We start from the raw sequence: 23,599 nt of genomic DNA on the forward strand, positions 1-23,599 counted from the left end.
TAGAAATCTGGCAGTCACAGCCTTGCGATGATAGAGTGGTTCTCTGAGCAATGCAGGGAACCAGTATGGTGACTTTCCATCCAGAATCCGACAGAGTATCCACCAGACTGCTTAAAATTGGTCATGGGACTTCAGAATTTCCAGCTTTTAAACTGTAATTAATAGTTCTCTAGCTTCCCATCTTCCATTAGGATTCCATTATCACCAAAAATCTTAGACCTTAAATAGAGACCTGAAAGGCCACTTGTTTGGGGTACCAGAGTTAGCAAATAATACAAGCACCCGTTAAATTTGAATTTCAGGTAAGTAATGAATAATTTTTTAGTGTAGGTATGTCCTGTGCAACTACTGTCTGTTAATTTTTGACAAAGCCAATATTTGGAATATATTTATATTAAAAAATACTTTATCTGAAATTCCAATTTAACTAGATGTTTGTCTTACATCTGGCATCCTACTTCTATCTAATCCTCCCATTTTTAATAGGCAAAGAAATGAAGTTCAGAAAGGTGAAGGGACTTGTCCAAAGTGACACAAGTTTAGAATCCATTCAAGATTCCTCGTTGTCACACTGTATCCTTTTTCCAAATTCCTTATTTTAGAGTTTCTTAACTTGGCTTCTTGAGCCACTATGAGTGGCTTTAGAGTGTTAGTGAAATCCTTCAATTGTAGGCAGAAAGATGTGTGTGTGTGTGTGTGTGTGTGTGCATGTGTGCAGGTGCACATGGGTATTCTTCTTGGGGGATAGTTTCTGATTTTTTTAATTAGCTTCTCAAAAGAGTCATGATTTTAATAAAAGATTAAAATCTACTCTTCCACAGTAGTATGCTTGGCTTTCAAAATGCAGAACATCTATAACTTTGGAAATAGGCTAAAGTCACATTTCAGCTTCCCCTATGTCCCTTCATTCCCTGGCGCAGCTCTGGGTCCAGTCATGCTCGGGATGGGTAGATTTTTCTGAAAGTATACAGAAAAATATCTACTATGTCCTCTATACATCACGCAGCAGAAGCCATCCTACCCTCCATATCCTACACAACCTAACTATGTCAAAACCGAAAATTCCTCTTATCTATCCTATATTTTCCTTCCTCCACCTCTTGGACTGACAATGCAGAGTTGACAGGCCAGAGCACCTTTCAGAGGAAGGTGGCAGTGATGTGACCTTTGAGGTTTACCACTAGAGGTCCCTTCTCATCCACAGTGATTCTGAAGTTAGACTTTGCTAGTGGGTAGAGAAGATATTTCCTAGGACCAGTGGGGCAGATCTCTGCCTGTTACAGGCATAACTGGTTTATTCTGTACCAAGCAGTGGCGAAGTCACTATGTAATACAGTAGGAGTGACGCAGAATAAAATGGGTTCCTCAGAAGAAGCTAGATAGTATCACTCAGTATCAGGCTTGAAGGCAGAGTTTTTAAGCAGAGATCTGGAGTCTCCTCCTCATCCAAAAGGGGGGGAAAAGCAGGACATTCTGCCACTCACCATCCCCAAGCAAACATCCAGTTTCCTTTTGAGAGTAGTCTGGCTTCAGGGGCGTATTTACTGAAAGCTAATGAAGCTTCTGTTGGAGACCCTTATTTGCACAGGCTCTGTCTAAGGGTCCTGACCTTAGTAGCTTTATATTTGTAGTACTGTATTTTTTTTCCTTACAGAAGCCTCCCCTCCCCAAGATATACAAACATCAGGCCCCACAGGGCTTGGATCTAGCCCTGTCTGGCTCCAGGATACAGGATTTCAGAGAGGAAAGAGGTGGGGGGTAGTTTCAAAGGGAAGCCTGTCTGGGGACTAATGAGAGAGCTTCCTGTTAGGATGAGAAACAGATTCATACCCATGCCAAAGAACCGGGCAGCCACTTAATTTCCAAAGAGTTGTAACTGTGGGGGCACCAGAAATAAGGGAGCCCCTTCTTGCCTGATCAAAGTGTTCCTTGGCCAGGAGGAGTTTGCCAAATCTTTAGGGGCAGGGTGGCTCACTGATGGGTCTATGGCATCTATGGGCTGCTTTCTCAAAAAACAGATGGTCTTGCCAACCATTGTGTAGATTTTGGAGGGGAAAAAAAAAACAAACAAAACTCTAGCTCCAGAATTCCTATCAGTTGTGATGAGCCATGAACTTTACAAAGGAGTAAATAATCAACTAGGGCTAAATGAACAACTCTGTTCGGTATGTGCGGATTGGATTCTGGAATAAATGCTAAAGCAATATCCACAACTTTAGAAGCAGATGAGTGTAAGAAGTTTTGTTTTTGTTTTTGCTTTGTTCTGTTTTTGAGAGGGAAGAGTGCTACAGACCTGCAGCCAGCAACGTGTTGGGACTGCTCGTACCACTCCTAAGAGCTGACACTGCACTTTTCCCCCAAGCTCTGCGTTCAGTGGCTTCAACTTGGTAGTTTGAAATTGGCCACATTGGGAGCATTTACACCATTGAAATGGGTAACTGTTACAAATCAGGGCTCTCCTCTTCAGGGTTGGATAGTAGAACCTTTACCAGTACAGGTGCTGCCTGCACCCCACTCCTAACTTACTCCCCCACCCTCCCACACACACAAGCACTGACTCATCACAGAACGGACAAGGACGTTCCCCTGGGTATTTGTGTATGTGTAAACACACAGACGATCACATATATACACTTTCCCCTTTATAGCCAGCTCGGATGTCAGCAATCCTCCTTGCTCTGTTGTGCTGACATCTTCAGTGTTTTTCTACTAATTACATCCTGATCCCAGACAGTCATCTCTCTCTCTTTAATTCACAATTGTTCTCTCCCTTATGTAATGAGGCCCTCAGTGCCTCAGGGATTAGGTAGCCAATTGTGAAAGTTCCGAGGCAATCATACAGTCAGGACAGCAGATCCACCTTAGCTGTCCATTAGTGAGCAGTGACAATTACATCAGTGACTGCACAGGATTGTCCAAGTGGAAACCATACTAATATCTGCTCCATGTTCTTTCAGGATGCTCAGTTCTCACCAATGTCTATGTTCTTTTGTCTTTTGCCAGGTACTTCTGTAACAAATAGCCTTATTATTTCCCAATTTCCATACAAAAGAACAGAGGCCCCAGGGAATTTAAGTAATCTATTCAAGGATCTATAGCTAGCTGGTAGTAGAATGTTTTGTTAATAATTTTAAAAATTGTGTATCTAAGTATGTGTGTATATATATATATATATCCTAAATCCACTCCTCAAAGCACCTCTTTTCAAACTTTTTCCTGTTTCTTCTGGTAGTCATCTTAATGTCTCTATTTTTAACCAATAAGCTTATTAGTAGAATAATGAGGGCAGTGACTTTTTTTTTTAGTTTAGTATTTTATGTCTGTATCTTCAATACCCAAACCATTCTTGGCACATCATGGATGTTCATTGAAAAAAATACCGTCATTTCTTGATTTATCAATTGACCTCCTGCTGTGAGTGATAAAGTCCTAGTGTACTGACAGCATTTCCATTTCATCTCCCCAACTGCTTCCTGCTAAGGTTTTATCAATATTTTTAGTTCCTCACCTGGTCACCTTTGTAACATGCATTAAGTTCCATGCATGCACTCCTTCATTTCTTGTTCCCCAACTAAGATAGTATCTTTGGACTCCAGTGTAAGAGTCTTGATTTCAGTGCAGGTCTACCTGACTTAAAGACCCACACCCTTTGCACTCCATATTGAGCCTTCCACACTGACCCCTTCTGGACTAGTGAATGTCCCTCTGCCTAATTTGGGGAAATATATTTTAAAATAATTGGCACTGGGAATGGATTTTGAACTACAGGCATTCTTGGGCCAGTATATACCAAAATAGAACAATCTAAAGATAGTGGAGTGAATTTATCAAACTAAAGTTCAGTTCAGAAACATTAAAAAAGATATGCACAGTCCAGAATTTTGATGGCAGGTTGTACATTTGCTGAAATGCTCCTCTTCCTTAAAGGAAATTCCTACCCTTTCCACAAGGCAGGACTTGCATTTTACAATAGAGATACTTTGAGCCTAAGAAACTCATGGATATCCTGGGTTCTCCACTGCTAACATCGGCACTAAATACCCCAGAAATGTCCCCTCCGCATGCCCTGAGGCAAGTATTTCCTTGGCATGCTGTGGAAAGGAGAATGGGAGCTAAGCATAGCCTGGCATAAGCCCGGGTGTGGGTTTCACTAGCGAGTCGTCGACACCGTGGAACAGAGGCCCGTGAAAGGAAAACAGGCATAGCTTTTGTTTCCCAGGGCCCTCTGGCTGGCACCGCACACACAACGCAAACACTGTCCACGTTGGTGCTTGATATAGGCTTTTTGTTTGTGTCTATTCCCCGCTTTATTTGTCTTTTATCTGTACTTCCTTGTCCCTGGCGACTCTGAAAGGTGCCTGCTGGCTCTGCATATCTGAGTCAGACGGAGACTTGACCTACGTATCTCAAACCTGTCAGGCCTTTGGACTTAGGCAGTACCCAGGGCAGACGCCTGGAGAGCTCCGTTCAAAGCCCCACAGCCTCCTGCTAGTCCTACTACCTGAAGAGAACCCCAAAGACTAGCCCCTTCTTTAACCTAGCCCCACCCCTGCAGTTCAGCAGGTGCATCTGGCTCTCAGCATATCACCCCCATGCTCTGGGCAAAGCCAGTCTGCCCATCCTACGTCCTTACCCATCACCGGTGGGAACCTGGCAATGTTTGCTGTAACTTTTTACCTTATACTTAGAGACAATACCTGCCCACTGGAAGAGCACTGCAGGAAGTAGTGGGCCACCTCAGGTCACGGCAAGACAAAATTTGAATTGCATATGTTTAGGATCTGGACTTGAACCAAGCCACATCATTAGTTAGGATGAGATTCAGTTAGGAGTAACAGAAAACCCTAGAAATGAGTCAAACAAAAATGCAAATTTATGTCTCTGTCGCATTTAAGAAGTCCAAAGACAGCTACCCCAGCATTGGTATGGCATGTCATCATGTCCTTCTTTTGTGTTGTTTCATCCTGCATGGCTTCTGCTCCCCAGGTTACCTCCTGGTTCAGTATGGCTGCTGGAGGTGCAGTCACTACATGCATGTTCCAGCCAACACAAAGGAAAAAGGCAAAGCTGGGCATTGTGCTCACCTGTAAGGACACGTCCTCAAAAATGGCTCATACCAACTACTTATATTGCCAATACCAACAACTGCTTAAATTCCTTTGACCAGAACACAGTCACATGACCACATCTAACTGCAAGAAGACTTCTCACTGTTGTCCTTACTTCAGGCAGCCATGTGCCAAGCTAATAACTGGGGATTTTGTTACTAAGGACAAAGAGGAAAATGCAAACTGGAAGACAACCAACAATCTCTAATCCCTAGTGGAACAGATCAGTAAAAGACTCACTGACCCAATTCAGGCCACTCTTATTTGGACTGACTGGCCTAAACAAACAGTGCCTAAAGTTTGAAAACCAACTCCCAGTCCATAATGATGGAGCATCCTCTCAGGTCAAACCTACTCCATTTGAGAACCTGGGATGAATCCAGTTTTCAGTGTATCCCAGCTAAAAGGGCGTGCTAACTGAAGACAACCTTTGTCCCTGCCACGGGAAGGGAGAGTAATAGTTTTAGACCTATCCCACCTAACAGTCACACCAGCTGAAAAGAGCAGGGGTAAACCCACCTTCTCTATAATAGATGTGTACCTAAGGGCCCTGGACCTCTAAATTAGGGTTTGATTTAGCCCTTACACCCATCTTCAGCCACCAACATGACTGGTCCAGTTCTGCCTCCTGGATCACAGAGCACTGAGAATTCAGGCCATGCTATATGGAAGAGTAGAGCCCTTCACTGACCAAGGGCTAGTGAATTGTGTGACACACTGGTCCAAGTAAAACCACACCCATGAAGTATATGGATACTGTGGCAGGCAGCCTCTGAGAGGGCCCCAGTGGTCCCCACCTCCTGGTATCCATGCCTGTGTAATCTCGTCTCCTTGTATGTGGACAGGACCTATGGACTCATTTATAACCAATAGATTAGGGCAGGAGGGATGGGATGTCACTTCTGAGATTAGGTTACAAAAAGACTGTGGCTTCCGTCTTGCTGGCCTTCTCTCACTCTCTCACTCACTTACTCTAAGGGAAGCCAGCTGCCATGCTGTGAGAACCCTCTGGGAGGCCCACGTGGCAGTGGACTGCCTCAGTGCCCCTTGAAGTGGCAGGTTCAGGCCAGGCAAGAATGTGAACACAGAGCTGAGATAATCCAGTTAAAAGCAGAGAAATGCCTCTGCAGGCATTGTGAGTGTCACAAAGAAATACTATAAATCTCTTCCTTTATTTAAAAAAATGTGTGGGAGTGTCTTTCTTCAACAGGCAACATACCTCCACATGGAATAGCAGAATCTTGTTTCTTCTCACTAAAAAGACATTCACTCAGTGGTTGTGACCTGATCATATTTGCGATCTTCACTCTTTCCTTCATCCTTGACTCAAGGTCAGGGTGCATGTTGTCTACTAATTGTTCTCTGGGAATCAAGCAGAAAATTGGCATTCAAGTGTAACCTTTTGTTCCTGTAGTCAGTCCCACCTATCTTTGCTAAACATTTGGTCAGGTTTCTATCAGTACCAACTCCGACATGTATTTTCTCACAAAATAATTATAGATGAAAAATGTCTTCTCCCATAGCATGCATATGTAGTGATAAGTAGAATTAAATGTCATGGAGCATTTTCCTTTCATTTATGTAGCACACATATGTTGAGGGCTGATTGGTACATAGCACATCAGTCGTTTCCTTCCTATGTGTCAGGAAATAGCTTCCAGGATGCACACATGAGAGTAATAGCTCTCTCACATTGTGTGCTGTTGAATTTTTGCAACAGCCTATGGTGTCACTAGGTAGAGGACTTTTGTTTACTTTCTCTTTAAGCATCAAATGTGTCATTAGCTTCATAATTGGATTTATACCTATTTGGCAATAGATGATTTATAGGCTTATTTTGCTGAAAAAAAAACCATAGATTTCAATGATGTTGCTATAGTTTTGATATTTTTCTGTCTGCCTTTAGAAACAAAATTCATCAATTTGGAAAGTGTTACTTTTTCTTTTTCTAGAATGTGAGGTTATGGAGAGGCTGGTGATTGTAGCGCCCCTCCACACCAAACCATCCTTTAGCATACATAATTCAGACATACCTAGGTTCAAATCCTGGCTGAGCCACTTAATTTAGTTATGGAGCTTAGGAAAATGACTTCATTTTTATGAGTCTCAGTTTCTTTGTCTAGAAAATGAAGGCATAATATACCTTCTTCACAGGGTCTTTGTAATAGTTATAGGGAACATAAGGTAAATATGACAGAGTTTGGGACATATGCAGCATTAGTAACTGGTGGTGATTGTTCATATTTCCTGGTCATGCTGTTTCTTGGCTTCTAGGTCCTTTTCTTTGGAACTGGCCACAGTTTCTGTTTTTCAGTCTAGCTTTTGAGCCATCTCTGGCTCGCAGGCTTCTTTCCTATTTCAGCAGCCAGTGTTTCTGAACTTGAATATCTGATCCAGTCAGAAGCAGCACTACCTCACATTGAACTCAGGATTGGCCATGTCATTGGCTGAAAGCTGTCTGGCTTAGCAATGCCTCTCCACCCCTGTTACAATTAACCAGGGCAAGTTGGTACGAGACAGGGCAGAATAATCAAGTGTTATATGCACAGGCTCTGGAGTTAGACTGCCTAGGTTCCAACTCACCCACCACCATTTGCTAGTCAGTGACTTCTGGGGAAGTTATATAATCTCTGTGTGTCAGTTTTATCTTCTGTAAAATGAGGATAATATTATTTCATAGAGTTAGAAGGATTAAATAATGTAAAGCACTCAGAACAATACTAGGCGAGGAGTAAGCTCTGTTGTATTTGCTATTTTTCTTGTTGTAGTATGTATGTATGTATGTATGTATGTATGTATGTATGTATGTATGTATGTATTAAGTCTGGAACTCACACCCAAGCCCTGAGGAATGAGGCCACAAGGCAGGTTAACTGTAACTGGTAATTGAGCTGCTAAGGTCAGACGGTGCCCAGCAGAAAGGCTGGCTCAAGCCAAACAGTGAGTTGCAGGTGTTGGCCTCCTGGTAGAAGAGTGACAGGATCAGAGCAATGCTTTACTCCGGTGGGCTCCAAAGGGTGTATGTGCGCTCATTCCTGGGGGTTCATTAGATGCTGCCCTAGGGTACAGAAAATATATTGCAGTTTCTATTTGTTTTCCTTTTAAATATTAAACTTTACTGATATCTAATATATGGATTGATGCTGGTAGCCACCTTTGTCTGTACATGAGTGTTACCATAACGGTAAGAGAAATCTCCTGAGAAGAGTTTGTGTGCTTAAGACCATTTTCAAACAAAGACAAAAGTAAAACACCAAAACTTTTAAGTAGTAGAATCTTTATAATATTGTGTAATGAGATGGGGAGCAATAGCAAAAATCAATTGTATCAAACAGGTTTATGGGTTAATTGAGGGTAAAAGAGTTAAAAGAATTGTCGGTCTAAAGATGAATCACATACTTACTCTCTTACAAAAAGGCCAGTGTTCCAAAATTTCTGACCTTTTCTGTTATGACATATGACTTTTAATACTTTGCTACCTAGCAGATATTAAAATGATAAATACATTTATTTAACCAAGACCTTTAAGGAAAAGGTGGCATTTAACAGTAAATGAAAAAGTAACTGCCTTTGCAAAGAAACTTTTTATTGAGGGAGGATTTTCTTTGAAATGCCTGAAAATGTTTCCATTGTTATTTCATTCCTGAAATTAATATAACTGTTTTATTGCCTATGAAAAACTTATATCTCCATGCTTAAGAAAGTTGGAAACAGAGTCTTCTTTTAATATTCTAGGCATAGATTTAGAATACCTTTCAATTAGCTTGCAAGAATAACTTTGGCATCAGTATATTTATTGGCTGAATTTCAATAAAATTTTGCATAATTGGTGGATGGAAATGAATATTAGGATTCAGTAATGCATTTTTGGTGCATTTGGTACTATGTAACTTTGTGAATTCTTTTTCAGTTATGATGACAATTAAAACCTATTTTCAAAATAAACTGAAGTTAGAAACATACTCGTGAAACTCTGACTCATAAATGATTAAACTGATATTTTCAAAAACAATGACATTTATTCAATTATAGGGAGAGCAAAAATATTTTTGTTCCAGAAGAAATCAAGTAAAAATTATAAGTTAAATTATTCATTTCCTCTCTATTTCCTTTTAATTTCTGTTTTTGTGTACATTAAGTAATGCACGTGTATGTTTAGTCATGTGTGTACATTATATAGAAATAAATAAATATAGTAGGGATTCATGCTCAAGCATTTGTACTGATTAGAGTATCTCTCAAAAAGGTTTGAAGACCACTGCTTAGAAAGGTAGGTCTGAACCTGTGTATGGGATAAAAGAGGAGAGACGGCAGAAGGATGGCAGGACAGGAGACTAATGAAGCTATCCTGCAATGCAACATTGCAGATCAGTGGTGATGAGACTGGATTAGAGTGGTGACATTTTGAAAGGAAAGGAACAGATTCATCACAATGAGGGAATGAGAGACAGAAGCAATAGATTTTGATGACCAATGGAATGTAGAAGGCAAGGGAGAGGAAGTTGTCAGTGACTAATCAGGGGGAAGAGAAAGTTTTGGGAGGTAAAACAATGATTTCACTTCAAATATGTTGAACTTGAGTGCCTTTTGGAACATGAAGTGAAAGGATCTAAGGAGCAGCTGGAAAAAAGACTGGGTGACAATGACTAAAAGTGATTTTTTAGAGAAGTTTTACCTCCATATGTTTTACAATTTTGACATGTATTGCTGTAAAGATAATATACACTCAGGGGAACAAACAGATCTGACTTCTTAAAATATGAATACCCTTTAGAGGCACACACATTTTTTTTTTCCTTCAGGACTTCCTTCTATAGCAGAAGATGGGTGAGAGAGGATTAATGTGGAGACACTGCTTTGGGAAACTCTGGTTCCAAACCAACTTAGTGAGACAACTCTCGAGATTTATTTAACTCACCTAAGGCTTAGTCCTCTTGTTATTAAATTATGGCCTATTAATATTTATTTTATTTAGTTACTGTAAGAATTGAATGAACTAATATGTGTAAAGTACTTACGTCCTTGCCCTGTACAGTGTTTAAGCATTCTTTAAGGTTAAATAAAAATTAGTTCTAATTATTGTCTGGTCACTGTAGTTCTTGGAAAACAAATTGACTACTGGGCTTTTATCTCAGCCTATTACATCATAGTCTGCACATTCACATGCTCATAAAACCTGGACCCTGTGATATATCTGTTCCTGAATAAGTTTTTCTTCTGTTTAATATTGCTGTAAACAGTGGCACACATGTAGCAGATATTTGGTACTGTTTTACTCGTTCATATGAAAAGTATATGCTCACATGCTCAAATGTGTACACACAGACTCAAACACACAGTAAAGGTCATTCACAGAATTTTAGAATCTGAAACCTGAACTGAGAAAGAACATTAAAAGTGTCGTATTTGGATCATACTTACAATAATAATTTTCCTTATGTTCTGAATTGTTTGTGTCCCCCCAGAATTTGTATGTTGAAATCCTAACCCCCAATATGATTGTTGGGGGGTCTTTGGGAGGTAATTAAGTCATGAGAATGGAGACCTTATCAATGGGATTATATACATATATTTTTTTCCTGATATGAAGAAGAGAATCTACAAATTTCAAGGATACATTGTGTTGCAGGAAAAATTAACACAAAAGCATAGAAACATGACATAGTCACATGAAATAACTAAACTCATGAATTAAGTGCAAAATCTTATGCATATCTAGGCAAAAAACACAAGTCACTTGTAACAGGAAGAGATAAAGCTAGGTTCAAATGTAGTCACAGCAATGGTCCATGCCAGAAGGTGATAGAGCAATGTTTACAAAGGTCTAAGGAGAAATGAGGGTGACCCAAGAATTTTATACCCAGCTAAATTTCTACCTGTATATGAAGGCAACCAACAGATAGTCTCAAATGTGCCAAGGCTTGGCTCACATAAGGCACATACAAGTAGCTTTTTGAAAAGGCTACCTGGGGATGAAATCCAGCCAATTAAGACGTCTCAGAATGAAAAACTAAGGAATGAGGAAAACAGGATTATAACAAGACTAGTTATGAAATTGAATCTGTGTAAATCTAGAAAAAAGGCAAAACAATTACAGGTACTGCACAACAGGGCCTACAAGTTTGAACAAGGAAGAAAAGCTGGCAATCAAAGTGAGGAGGATATCCATGCCATGATGTGGTCCAGTACGGGAGTGTCAGAGCTTGTGGGGAGAGCATCCACTCAGAGGAGCAGCCCAGCACAGGGTGGGCATCAGAATCTGAGCAAGGTGCCTGTGTTGGAGTGCAAAGAGTTGGAGCCTGTGCAGGGAGAGAAGGGTATCCATGTGGAGTGGTGGTGGTGGTGGTGGTGGCTTAATGTGGGGTTCAGAGTCTGAGCCAGATATAAGGAAGTTGTTCATGTGTGGGGGTGGTCTCATAAAGGTATCAGAGCCTAAGCAGGGCATAGAGAGCCTCCCTCTAGGTGCACAGACTGGCATAGGGTATGAGAACTTGAGAAGGGTGAAGAGGCAATCCCCATGGGAAGGACATAAACATTTTTTGTCCTTATTTATGATTTTTCAAGGGGGTGGGTATAGCTCAGTGGTAGAGTGCATGCATCCTGGGTTCAATCCCCAGTACCTCCATTAAAAAAAAGACAGTAAGTTATTTATGATTTTTCTGAAAGTATGCCATTATATTTTAAAATATGCCTTAACATATCAGATTTTTTCACTGATATTGCAGCTACTTACCTAGGAGGAGACAACATAGAAAAGATACTTAAAATCTTATTTGATGTACTATATGTATACAAATGCTGAGATTATCATATTAAATCACATGACATTCATTCCTTTCAACTGTGTCTTGCTTTAATAATATGTAAATAATTTTGGTGGTATTATTAAGGAATTTTTTATGCTAATTTAATAAAATATTTTAACGCTACTTAAAGAATAAGAAGTGGGTAGGCTGCATGCAGACCCTGAAAATTCCTGGACCACCTCACTTTGCGATGCCCAATCACCTGTTTCCTAAACAGGCACATGAAGTTTAATCAGTGCTCAAGTTCCCAGAATTTTCTGGGACTCGACTCACTTCAAAGGTTGAACCTTGGAACCAGCTATGAATTTCCCTGTGGTTTCACACTTACTACATTTTCTTCTCACCTTGCCACCACCCACGCAGACTCAGCTTCCTTGGCTGTGTCAGTGCTGGGTTGCTTCACTTCCTGGCTTCTGGGAAGCCGTAGCTGCAAGAGCTTTTGCTGGCTACGCAGGCACCCTATATAAGGCACACAAATTAGAACATACGTATGTGCAGAAGAGCCACAAGCATGCTCTCTGATGGTGTCAGGATGAGAAGGACATTGTTTCCCCAGACCTCACTGCCATCCTCTGATGAAGAGGCCTCTCTGATCTTCAGTCTTTCAGAAGCTGTCTCTGGGACATTTTTGCCTGGTATTCTTCCACACGTGAATGAAAGCATGCTTTCAGGACACTGCAGACATCATATTGGGTCAGAATGATGGTTTGGTGGGCTCAGGGTTTTTATCAATACTGATGCCATCAACCCCCACTTTGTAGTATCTACTGGTAGCAGTTCCAAACTCTGGTCTCTAAACTGGTGCTGATATGGGAAGAATTTTTATTTTTATTAATCTGTAACAAAATAGAAGTAAGAATAATGTGAGAGAACATGTCCAAATGTCATTTTTGGGGAAACAACTATCCTTTATCCTGAGACTATGTCCTTACATTTCTTTCATTTCAAAAATATTTCTCTTTTTATGAGATGCAGGTGATAGGAGATGGCAGGTTTTCAATGTCCTTACTTGGCAAAATAAAAAGACGACAGCTACATGTCAGCCCCTACGTAACTTTTTTCCAATACTCTTTGTTAAAAATTATGCTAAGATACACATAACTTAAATTTACTTTCCTTTTTAATTAGGAAAAATGCAATATTTTAATAGAAGATCATCATTTAAGAGAATGCATACCAAAACACTGCAACAGATGTGTCTTAAAGAAAGCACGACAGACAACTGGATATACTACACCTTTGAAGAGCCTGAAACCAGGCTAATTGGAAATCAACATTTTAATAATTTTTAAGTATACAGTGTAGTGGTATTAAGTACATTCACAATTCGTTTCGCCTATTTTAGAACTTAATATAAATGAAATCATACAGTATGTACTCTTCTGTGTCTGGCATCTAATGTTTTTGAGATTCAGCCACATTGTTGTAATTCATTACCTTTAATTGCTAAGTGTGATGCCATTGTATAAATATATACAATTTGTATATCCATTCTCATTTGGAAAGCTTCCATTTTGGAACTATTATGAATAAATCTGCTATGAACATTCTTGTGTATCACCGTTTGGCACTGTCAATTTTAAAAGTTTTTACCATTCTAGTTGGTGTCTGCTAAGTGCCCGTGCAACTTTCAATAAATTCCCAGGCAATTAATTTCCTTCAGGAATATTGCCAGATGGCTTTGCTAGGACAGGATTCTTTGGATAAAAGCTGAAGAAACACAACTTAAACTAGTTTAAGTGGAAAGCAAAATGTGTTGCCTCTGCAACCAAACCAGAGGGCAGAGAGGGGGTGGGGCTGCCCTCAGGAGTGACTGGAGTTACCTTCAGATCACTCTCCCACAGAGCCTCTCCTCCCTGCCTCTCTTTGCATGTTCGGGTTCATTCTTGAAATTCAGTTGTCTCCATGAAATCGGAACTTTATCTTCAAGCAAGTCTAAGCTTTCGTCCACACAGCCTTCCAGGTGAAAGAGAGCACTTTTCCATTAGTTCCAGTTAGAGAATTCTGATTATCCTGGCTTGGGAATCATGCCACCCTTGAACCAATCACCATATTTACGGTGGAGACTGATCTGTGTTGTGTGCTTGCTCTATAGCTGGAGCATGGAGAAACTGTGACAGGGCCGCCCTGCCGTAACTATGTTTGTGACGGGGAAGGGCTGTTTCCAAAGAAGCAGGGTACTCGTAGAGGCGAATAAAACGATAGTTGCCTATATACTCACCCTGATTTTTAAGAAAAGTTTGTATTTTCATGAAATCTGAAAGTCTTGGAACCCTGGTTCTTCAATTCACTGATAACCACAAGTTTGAGATTATAGCCCAGACACTTCTAATCTCACTCAGCTCACTGCACATCTCTCATCTATGGGCTTATCTAACCATCCACGAACCACTTCTAGGTTCTGGCTCGTATGGCCTCTCGGGCTAACTTAAGAAGTGGGAGATGAGTGCCACTTGAGCAACATTCCGTTTGGCCCAGTAGCCAAAATCTCATCTATGCCTCCTGGAAGGCCTACCCCACCTTGTTAATATGTTGACATTCTCTTTTTCATATTCTCAGTTGACTATTTAATGTTGCCTTTAGAAACCAACACTGCTCAGTAAATCACTGGCTTTTAACTCCTCTTCCACTGTCCAGTTCTGAACTTTGGAAACTTCCTTTTTCTACAATTTCCAAGTTCCAAGTCTAATTATTTTGGCTATTGGAAGCTATCTCGGGAATTCTCTTTTCCTCCCCAGTCTTGACCCATTCGTATACTGGTTTTCTGTGGACCTACCGTTCTTCAAGTCCTACCTGGTTTAACATTATCCGTAGGCTTTAGCCACTAGATTCCAATGGTACCTGAGTTCAGTTATGAGAAATGACCTCTAGTTCTAGTGTTCAAGGGCACGATGGACAAGGCTACTTTTGCTGAAGCCATATCTTTGATTTGGGTCATATAACCTCCCAATTTCTATAAATTTAGATAGTGTTGAAAGTATGAAATGAGGAGGGGAGTGTGTAGCTCAAGTGGTAGAGTGCATACTTAGCATGCACAAGGTCCTGGGTTCAATCCCTGGTACATCCTCTAAAAATTAAATAAATAAATAAACAAACAAACAAGCCTAATACCTTCCCCCGCCAAAAAAAAAAAGTATGAAATGATTTAGTTTATCATTAAGATGGAAGTCATTTCATCCCTCTGATATCTTCGTTTTCTTCCTCTTAAAACCTCCATATCCTGAAGCACAGCTCCCACGAGTGCATTCAGCAGCCTGATGTGAAAGCCTGATGATTCTGTGGGATTTTTGTCAGCAAAAAGCTGGACCCTTTTTCAGAATGTTAATTCCTCTCCCTGTTGCCATCCCATCCTTCCTCTACTCATTTACAGCCATGGTGGCTACCAGAAGTTGGGAAAGAGAAGAGCAGGCATGGTAGCCAGAAAGGAAGAGTCCATCCTCCCTCTTATAAGCATGTTAAGGGCAAGGAAATTGTCCATTTCTGGGTTACACCTTAAGGCACCAGCAAAGCAGGGACCAAAATGAGAGTGAGAAACATTCATCTCTAATGTAATGTGAATTTTGTAATCCCCAAATCTAGAAAGAAGCTATTTTCATTCTAGAATATATGTAAGATTTGTGTCATTTTGAAAAATAAAATTTTATTTTGAATTTTCTTTGGAAAGGGGATACTATCACCTCTTTACTTCTTAAGACTCTGAGACTCTTTCATAATTTTAATTTATTTTATTAAGCATTTTTTATACTTTCACATTTAAAATTTTTATTTATTTATTTTTTTACTTTGGGGGGAGGTAATTAGGTTTATTCATTTATTTATTTTTAGAGGAGGTACTGGGGATTGAACCCAGGACCTCGTGCATGCTAAGCATGCACTCTACCACTGAGCTATATCCTCCCCCTACTGTTTTTTTTTCTGAGACTCTTCTTAATTTGGCCATAATTGTGTTTTCCTCACTTCTGTATGTCCAGAGCCTTGTACTGGATCTGGCATAGAGATTATGCTTAGTCAAGTTCTGTTGGATCAATCAACAAATGGATGGAAGACACACAGAGTAGAATGAAGTGCTGGGAAAGAAACAAAGATGGGAGTGAGGGGTAGGGCGGCATTGGGAAGCCCCATTAGAGAACCTGACAGGAACATCTGCTCTGGTGTCCCTAGAGATTTGCTATAATATCCATCTGTTCTGTCTCGTCTTTGGTTGCATCAGTTCAGCCTGTTTTATCTGGTTTCCTTGCCTGTTCTTTCCTTTCTTGGGTGCTGCGTAAAATGTTTCCCTTCTGTATTGAGCATATGAGCTAGTAATTGCTTCTCAGGAGCATCGTTTTGCAAACCCACTACCTTATTCTGTGTCCCTGGGGCTTGGGGTCTCCAAGGGAGCCTTGGCTTTTGTGTGGGCTGGTAGCATTTCAGTAGCTGCTTTCTCCGTGCAACTGTTATAATTCCCTTGTGCCGTTTTCACCCAGACCTACAACAGAGAGATGACTGCAGATTGTTCCCATAAATAGTATCACTCTCTTCACCTTCTGTAGCTTCATCCTGTACTCTTGAGATGGAGTCCAGCTGGCTGGGTGTGAATGTGCTTTGTTTGTGCCAGTTCAGTCTCAGCAAGTATTTTCATCAAAATTAGAGGTTGAAATTGCCGTCTGCCAAATCATCCCTGGTAACCAAATATTTTTCTGGTTAAGAGGTGTGAGTTGTGCCCTGGGGCCTTTATGCAAGAGCACACAGTCCCAGTTCATTGCTGTTTTTATTGGAAGACGTCTTTGGACCTGGACATACCTTACTTACTACATCTGGGCAAGAGAGCACTTGGTCCCATTTGAATTTGTTGCTAGACTCTAGGGCCAGCCTTGGGAAGACTTGTAAAACAGGTATAAGGTAACCCAAGTAAAACTATGCTATACTCAGCCCTGTCTCAGCACAGAGTCACATCCAAAAGGAATCCAAACCCAATTCCCATGGAAGCCTTGAAAAGTGAAGTGTGGTAAGCCTTCCCTGAAGTTATCTTACAGGTGTTTCTCTCCTAAAGTCTCACACTTCTCAACAGCTTCCTCCAGTCTTTTCTCTGAAACCCCTCCACCCTCACACATGCTCTTTATCACCCTCTCCCCTCTCAGGAAATTCAGGGAGCTAGTTTTTTTTTAATTGAGTCAAAACTCACATAACATAAAACTAACCATTTTAAAGTGTACAGTTTATTGGCATTTAGCACACTCACCATATTGTGCAACCACAAGCTTTATCTAGTTCCACAATATTTTCCTCACCCTGAAAGGAAACCCCGTATCCATCCAGCAGCCATTCCCATTCCCCCTGCACTTGTATTTTCAAAAAGCTCCCTAGGGGATTCTGAAGGGTAAGCAAGGTTGAGAACCATTGGTGTGAAGCAATCTAGTTCCCCCTGGGGCTTCCCCTACTGACATCACTCTTGACCTCGGTGGGCTAAGTCAGCGAACTAAAGATGCTTCGTAGAAATGTAGGGGCAAGTTCTGTTTTTTGCCCCAGTCACATGGCAACTCTATTCTTCCTCTTTTAGTGTTTCTCTCCCTTTCCTGTCTTACCCACCTGTGTCCCACTTTCATGGGCACTTACTCTCAAGCAGCTGTTAAACAAGTCCATCCTGGTGTCAGCTGACAAGATTTCAAGATCCCTGGAGTGTTTTCCTTTTAATTGAGGGAAAAAGCTTTCAGACCCAGAGGAAGTCCTCTCTAGTGGTACCTTTTAGGCATAAGACAGGTGAGAAGAAGGGACTGTTTTGAGAATGAAGGAGCCTTTCTCAGTTCCTCCTTTATGTGAATGAGGCATGTACTGAGAAAAGTATGGGGTTTAAAGTTGGAAGAGAATGTGGTCCTAGGCACCAGTTACTTAATCTCTCAGAACCTGTGCTTTCACCTGAAAAATGAGGATGATGATACTAACCTCAAAGGGTTGTATTTCAATTAGTTGCAGCCTCTGATTGAAAATGGCTTTACAGAAAGGATACTAGTTGGCTCACAGAATTGCTAGGGGGTCATACACAGATAGGAACAATGCCCTAAAGCAAGTGGCAGAACTTAGAAACCTGCTGCTAGTCTCACAAGTACCAACAGCTGCAGCTTGTCCCACCACCCCCACTGGTGCTGGGAGCCGAATGTTCTGTTTACTCTGTCACCCCTCAAATTGTATGTTGTGGACACCCTCACACACCACAGCCAAAAAGAATTATCCACAGACTCTGCTTCTTAGTTCAAGCAGCAACTGGCTCCCAAATCAAAGTCCGTCACAAGTTCATCTGCTTGGCCAAACCGAGGCTACATGCCTGTGTTCCAGGAGGCATTTTCAGCTTGCATAGTGAGAGAAGGCTCTGCCTTCCACCGAGACCCCTAAGGTGGAGGGTTCCCCCAAATGAGGGGAAGGGGTTCAGATGCTGGACAGCCAAAAATAAGTGCAAATATTCCTTTTCAAATTATGAGGATTAGTGAGACAAACTACAATGCTGTAAACTCTAAAACCCCGGGCAGGGGCTGGTCATCACCACTTGGTACGTACTATTGCTTATTTCACTGTGTTGCAGCACTTCCTCTTCCTTCTCCTTTAGTTCTTCCTCCACCTGCCTCTACCCCCATCCCAGGACAGGGCACACAGATATGCCTCTTAAGTGCTGAGTGAGTAAAAGGTCCTGCTGCTTTCACTTGGATGGTGAAAAGCAGGTTGGTATTGATTGGTTGTCTTCCCAGCTTCCATTCCCCACATCTGCCTTGCCGTAGGCCCCGATTTCCATTTCAGGATCCATGTATTTCCTGGGAATTAGATTCCATCCCCAGGCCCAGCAGTGTAGAGTTCATATCCTAAGCTAAGCCAATCAGCATACGCCATCTCCCATAACCAGCTGTAGTGACTGGTTCAAGGGTCAGCAGGTAATCCAGTCTGAGTGTAATGCAGCAAATTGATAGGACAAGGGTATCCTCTGTTTCTTGCTGAGTATCAATGAGAAAGCATGTGGCTTTGGGAGCTCCTGGCAGTCCTTTTGGGATGACAAGGGGAGTCAGACTTAGAATAAAGCAAACATTGTAGAAGGCAGGGTCAAGGGACAAAGAGAAACCAGGTGCTTGGTGACCATTTAGCCACAGGATAAAGGTACGCCTCTATCCAGACTTCTCCTTTGGGCTTCTCAGTTATATGAGCCAATAAATCCCATTTATTATTCAAGCTAGAATGAGTCAGGTTTTTTGATATGTACAACTAAAAGTAATTGATACCTGCTTCTCTCCCTCATTTCCTCCTGAGACTAGAACTGCTGTCCATTTGATGCTGGCAAATAGTGAGTCTTTTGGAAATACAGATCAAATTCTGTCATGGCTTCATGTCTGGGCAGCAGTATGTCTATGCCCTAGAATCAGGCTTGAGTAAAATTAAAATAAAATAGGCCTACCTAATCCAGGGCAAATTTTGAAAGAGATTTCAATAAACATCTTTTATTTCTCTTTGGCCTGGAAAGTTAAAGACTCCAAGAAAGTAAGAATAAACTCTGTAAAAACAAAACCAACAAATAAAAATAAACCCTCTGTTACATGTCTCATTAGCAAGTCTAGATGATGTGTTAAAAAAAAAAAAAACTGCTGGTCCCTATTAAGTGTCAATGGCTGAAAATTATTACTCTCCATTTCTCTCCTTCACTCTTTGAGATGATTGTTTCACGTTGTTCTCGATTTCCTCAAACCTTCAACACCTGCTACAACAGTCTTACTCTCAGATGATGGCTTTACTTCTCATTTCATTAAGAAAATAAAAGCAATCAGCAGAGAACATCCACCAGCTCCCATATGTCACCTAATTGTACCTATGCCATACATTCTGCCATTCCATTTGTGACTACAGGTGAAGTGTCTGTGCTCCTACCTAAGACCAATCCTCCACTGATGTATTAGATCCTGTTCCATCTTGACTCCTCATATTCACAGGCTTGGCTCCAGCAATTCTCCCCACCTCTAATGCATTGTCAAATTTTCCCTCTTTACTAAATCATTCCCATCAATATATAAACAACCTGGAATTCCTCCCATCTTAAAAAAACCCAAAGCCCTCCAAACTCTCTTGGCTTTCCTTCCCTATTCAGTGTTGTCCCATTTTTTACTCCCTTTACAGACTCCTCAAAAGAATTATTTCCCCAACTCCACTTTATCACCTTCTAGTCTCTCCTAAACCCACTCCCTTGAGGTTTTCCCTGCACCATTCCATCATAACTGCCCTTATAAAGGTCATCAGTAACTTCATCATTGCTTGGTTTATTTGTGGGAGAGGGCGAGCTGTGAGTTTCTCTACTCCACCACCTTGTCTCCTGCTCCTCTGCATTGCTAAATCCAATGGTCAATTCAATTTAGTCCTTATCTCAAAGAGATTTTCTCTAGTCTTCCATGCTTTGAATACTGGCAAGGCCATCTACCTAGTCAGGCTCACTAGTTTGTGAAAGTCATCTTTTATTTCTTCTTCTTCCCTTGTACCCAAGCAGTTGCTAAATCTTGTCAATCTAATAACCCAAATATTTTTCTAATTTTTCTTCTCCTTTCTGTCCTCACTAATCTAGCCAGAATCAGTTCTTGTCTGGGTGGGAACTGATTTTTAGTCTGCCCCACACAGCCCCTGGAATTCTCTTGCTAAAACACAGGTATGAGCCACACCACTCTCTTCATAAACAGCTGTCTGTGTTCTTCATTTGCTGCGGAATAAAGCAAAACCACCTTAACATGATATTTAAAGCCTTCCATCATCTGGCACTATCCCGCTTTCATAGCCATGGCTCCTGCTGCTCCTCCCAACACAGCTTATATTCCAGCCACCATTGACTACATGCCTCTGTCCCTCTATCCTCACTGGCCTCGCTGCCCTTTCCTCCATTGTTTTTTTTCCTGAACAGAAAAAAATACAGGAAAAAAAAGCCAAACTAAAAATGATGATTTCTGAAAGTCTGTTATATGATAAGTATCAAATATTCCATTAAATATTATACATGGATTATCTCATTTAATTCTCAGAAAAATGAAATAACTTCCCCCAAGTTAAAACAGCTAGAAAAGGGTTGTTCTAGAATTTGAACTCAGCCAAAGCTCATGATCTAACAGTATTTATGAAATTTTCTCTGACTCATCACAATTAGTTGCTTTTTTCTCTGTGTTCTAACAGCAGGGTTTTTTCGGTTTTTGGTTTTGTTTCATTTTGGGTTTTTTTTTAGTTCACTACAAAAAAAGCAGTTTTTTCTTTTTTTATAAGCATACAGACTCTGAAGCCAGACTCTTTGGGTCTGAGTCCTAGATCTGTGGCTTGCTAGCTGTAAGATCTTGTGCCTCAGTATTTTTATCTTTGAAATGGGAAAGATAATAGTACCTACTTCAGGACTGTTGTGAGGATTAGACTTATCAACCAGTGTAAAGGGTTTAGCACAGAACCTGTTACATAGCACCGGCCCTGTGGACACATTCTAGCCTGTCTGTGTTCTATCTTCCTCACCAGACGCTGTCTCCTAGGAGAGGGAAATCCTTCATTCATCTTCCAATCCTCCTGCACCCAGCACAGCAGAACTTTCACTGGATGGGTGGTCCTTAAACATGTCAAATTGAATGTGTAAGTCTGTGGGTGTTTCTGCCAGACAATGTGACATTTACAAGTTCACGATCTATGTCATGTATCAATTACCTATGAGTCTTTTCTAAAAAGTGGTTACTGAAGTCAGGCAGGCCATCCAATAGCTCTGCCGTGTTTTAAAAAATCCAGGTCATTACCACTCTGCTTCTGTGAGTAGGAAGCCTTTTCCTAAGTTCTCACACTTGTGAGGCCAAGACTTTCCTTGTGGGAAGGAGAAAAGGGACACCTGTCACAAGGTTCAAGACTTCTCAGGGGCAGCTGGAATTATTTAGTTGGAGATTCCCCTCCAGTAAGCAGTGACTGGGTCGGGAGCTTAGGGTTTCACTTCTAACCACCAGCTCGGAGTACCTGCTTAGGACAGAGGCTTCAGACTTGAAAGAGGCTGCAACTGCAAGGCGGGAGGGCTAAGGATTCCTGGGAGGGTGCTGGCTCAAGTTACATCACTTTATTTCACTGCTCTCATGCTTGTTTATTTATTGCCTCTCTAGGTGGGGCTGCAGGAGTGAGTTGGCAGGAAGAGGTTTCAAAAGAGAGTGAAAATGGTAGAAAAGGAAATATTTGATTAGAGGTTAACATGTCCCCTGGGGCTTCTTTGATTAGGATTATTGTAAAAGTGCACAGTGTAATGATTAAGTACTCCCGTGGGGGAGTGGTCTCTGTGCAGAGTTGGGGCTTTGTTTCTGATGACTTGCAGCTGCTGTGTCTGAGGTGCACTAAACCAAACAAGCATGGGGAAGAGGCGCTCACAGGACCAGTGTGACTGTGCTAAAGTCATCATCTTCACCTAAGCCTGCACTTTCTCCTGTCCTATATCTCAGTGAACACCTGCAAGTTGCTTTGGCTGTAACTTGAAGGCAGCCTACAGTCTTTTCTCTCTGTCACCAGATCTTGTCCACTTTCCCTCCTTAATGTCTTTCAAACCCATTTCCTTCTTTCTGCCTCCACTGACACTGCCCTTGAGGGTTCAGAGCCTCATCTTCTTGGATTATATTATCCTTACAGGTTTCTTGGTCTCAAGTCTTGGACCTTCCACTCCATTCTCCATGTTACTGTCAGAGGAATTTTTCTAAATAGCTTAAAATCCATCAGTGGCTCTCCATGGTCTTATAGATAGAGGTGCTCCCCAGAGCCTGGCTTGTGAGGCTCTTTGGGCTTTGATCCTGCTTTTCTGGCTTGTGTCCTCCACACCTGTGAGCTCCTTCACAATTTTGATCTGCCTGCAGTTCCCAGAATTGCTCTCCAAGCCTTGCAGCCTTTGGTGCTTGTTCCTCCTTCTACCCAGAATTCCTCCCTTCCTCTCCCAGTATCTCTCCTTCTCCTTTACTCCTCCTTGGGCTGAGTGAGGTTTCCCTCACCTGGGCCCCCATATCTCTATTGTACCACTTATCACAAACAGTATCCAGTCTCTAACTGAGCAGAGTGAATTGCTTACCAGCACTTAGCTCTGGCATACAGTAGTTGCTCAATAAACATTTGATTAAAGAATGAATTAACTCTTTCCTATTCATATTAGGGTTCAATCATAGTTCAAGGAAGGAGCCTTCAAACACCTAGCTCTGAAAGAAGGAACTTGAACAGATACTACAATTATGTTGCTTGATGGGTAGAATTTCACACTGGATAAAAGGATTGTGAGGGATTTGTTTTTTCAAGCTAAAGTCACTAAAGCCTACTTTAAAGACCAGTGTAAAGACCTCTTCTCTAGCAGATAAAACATTGTACTTGCCAGATTTGAGGCATTCAGGAATTATTCTCACCAAGCAAGTGTTTCCAGAAATGTCATTCTAAGGCCACAGTTTAACAAACAACTTGCCTAGGAGAGGTGTGGGAGGTGGGCAAGGGAACCATGAAATGAAATCTGCCTACAGAGGTTCTGAGACCAGCACACTGTGAAATAACCTGGGGTAACACCAAATTAATAAATCCATTAACACAAAGGGAGCCTACTACAGAGCAGATTTCCACTAAACAAAAAGAAGACACCTTCTTACAACACAAACTAAAAATTGGAAAGAGGTAGTGAGCCCTCAGCCACTCCAAGTGTCCCATTTTCTTCAACCACTT

The sequence above is a fragment of the Camelus bactrianus genome, chromosome 16, assembly GCF_048773025.1.
Source record: "Camelus bactrianus isolate YW-2024 breed Bactrian camel chromosome 16, ASM4877302v1, whole genome shotgun sequence".
NCBI lineage: Eukaryota > Metazoa > Chordata > Mammalia > Artiodactyla > Camelidae > Camelus > Camelus bactrianus.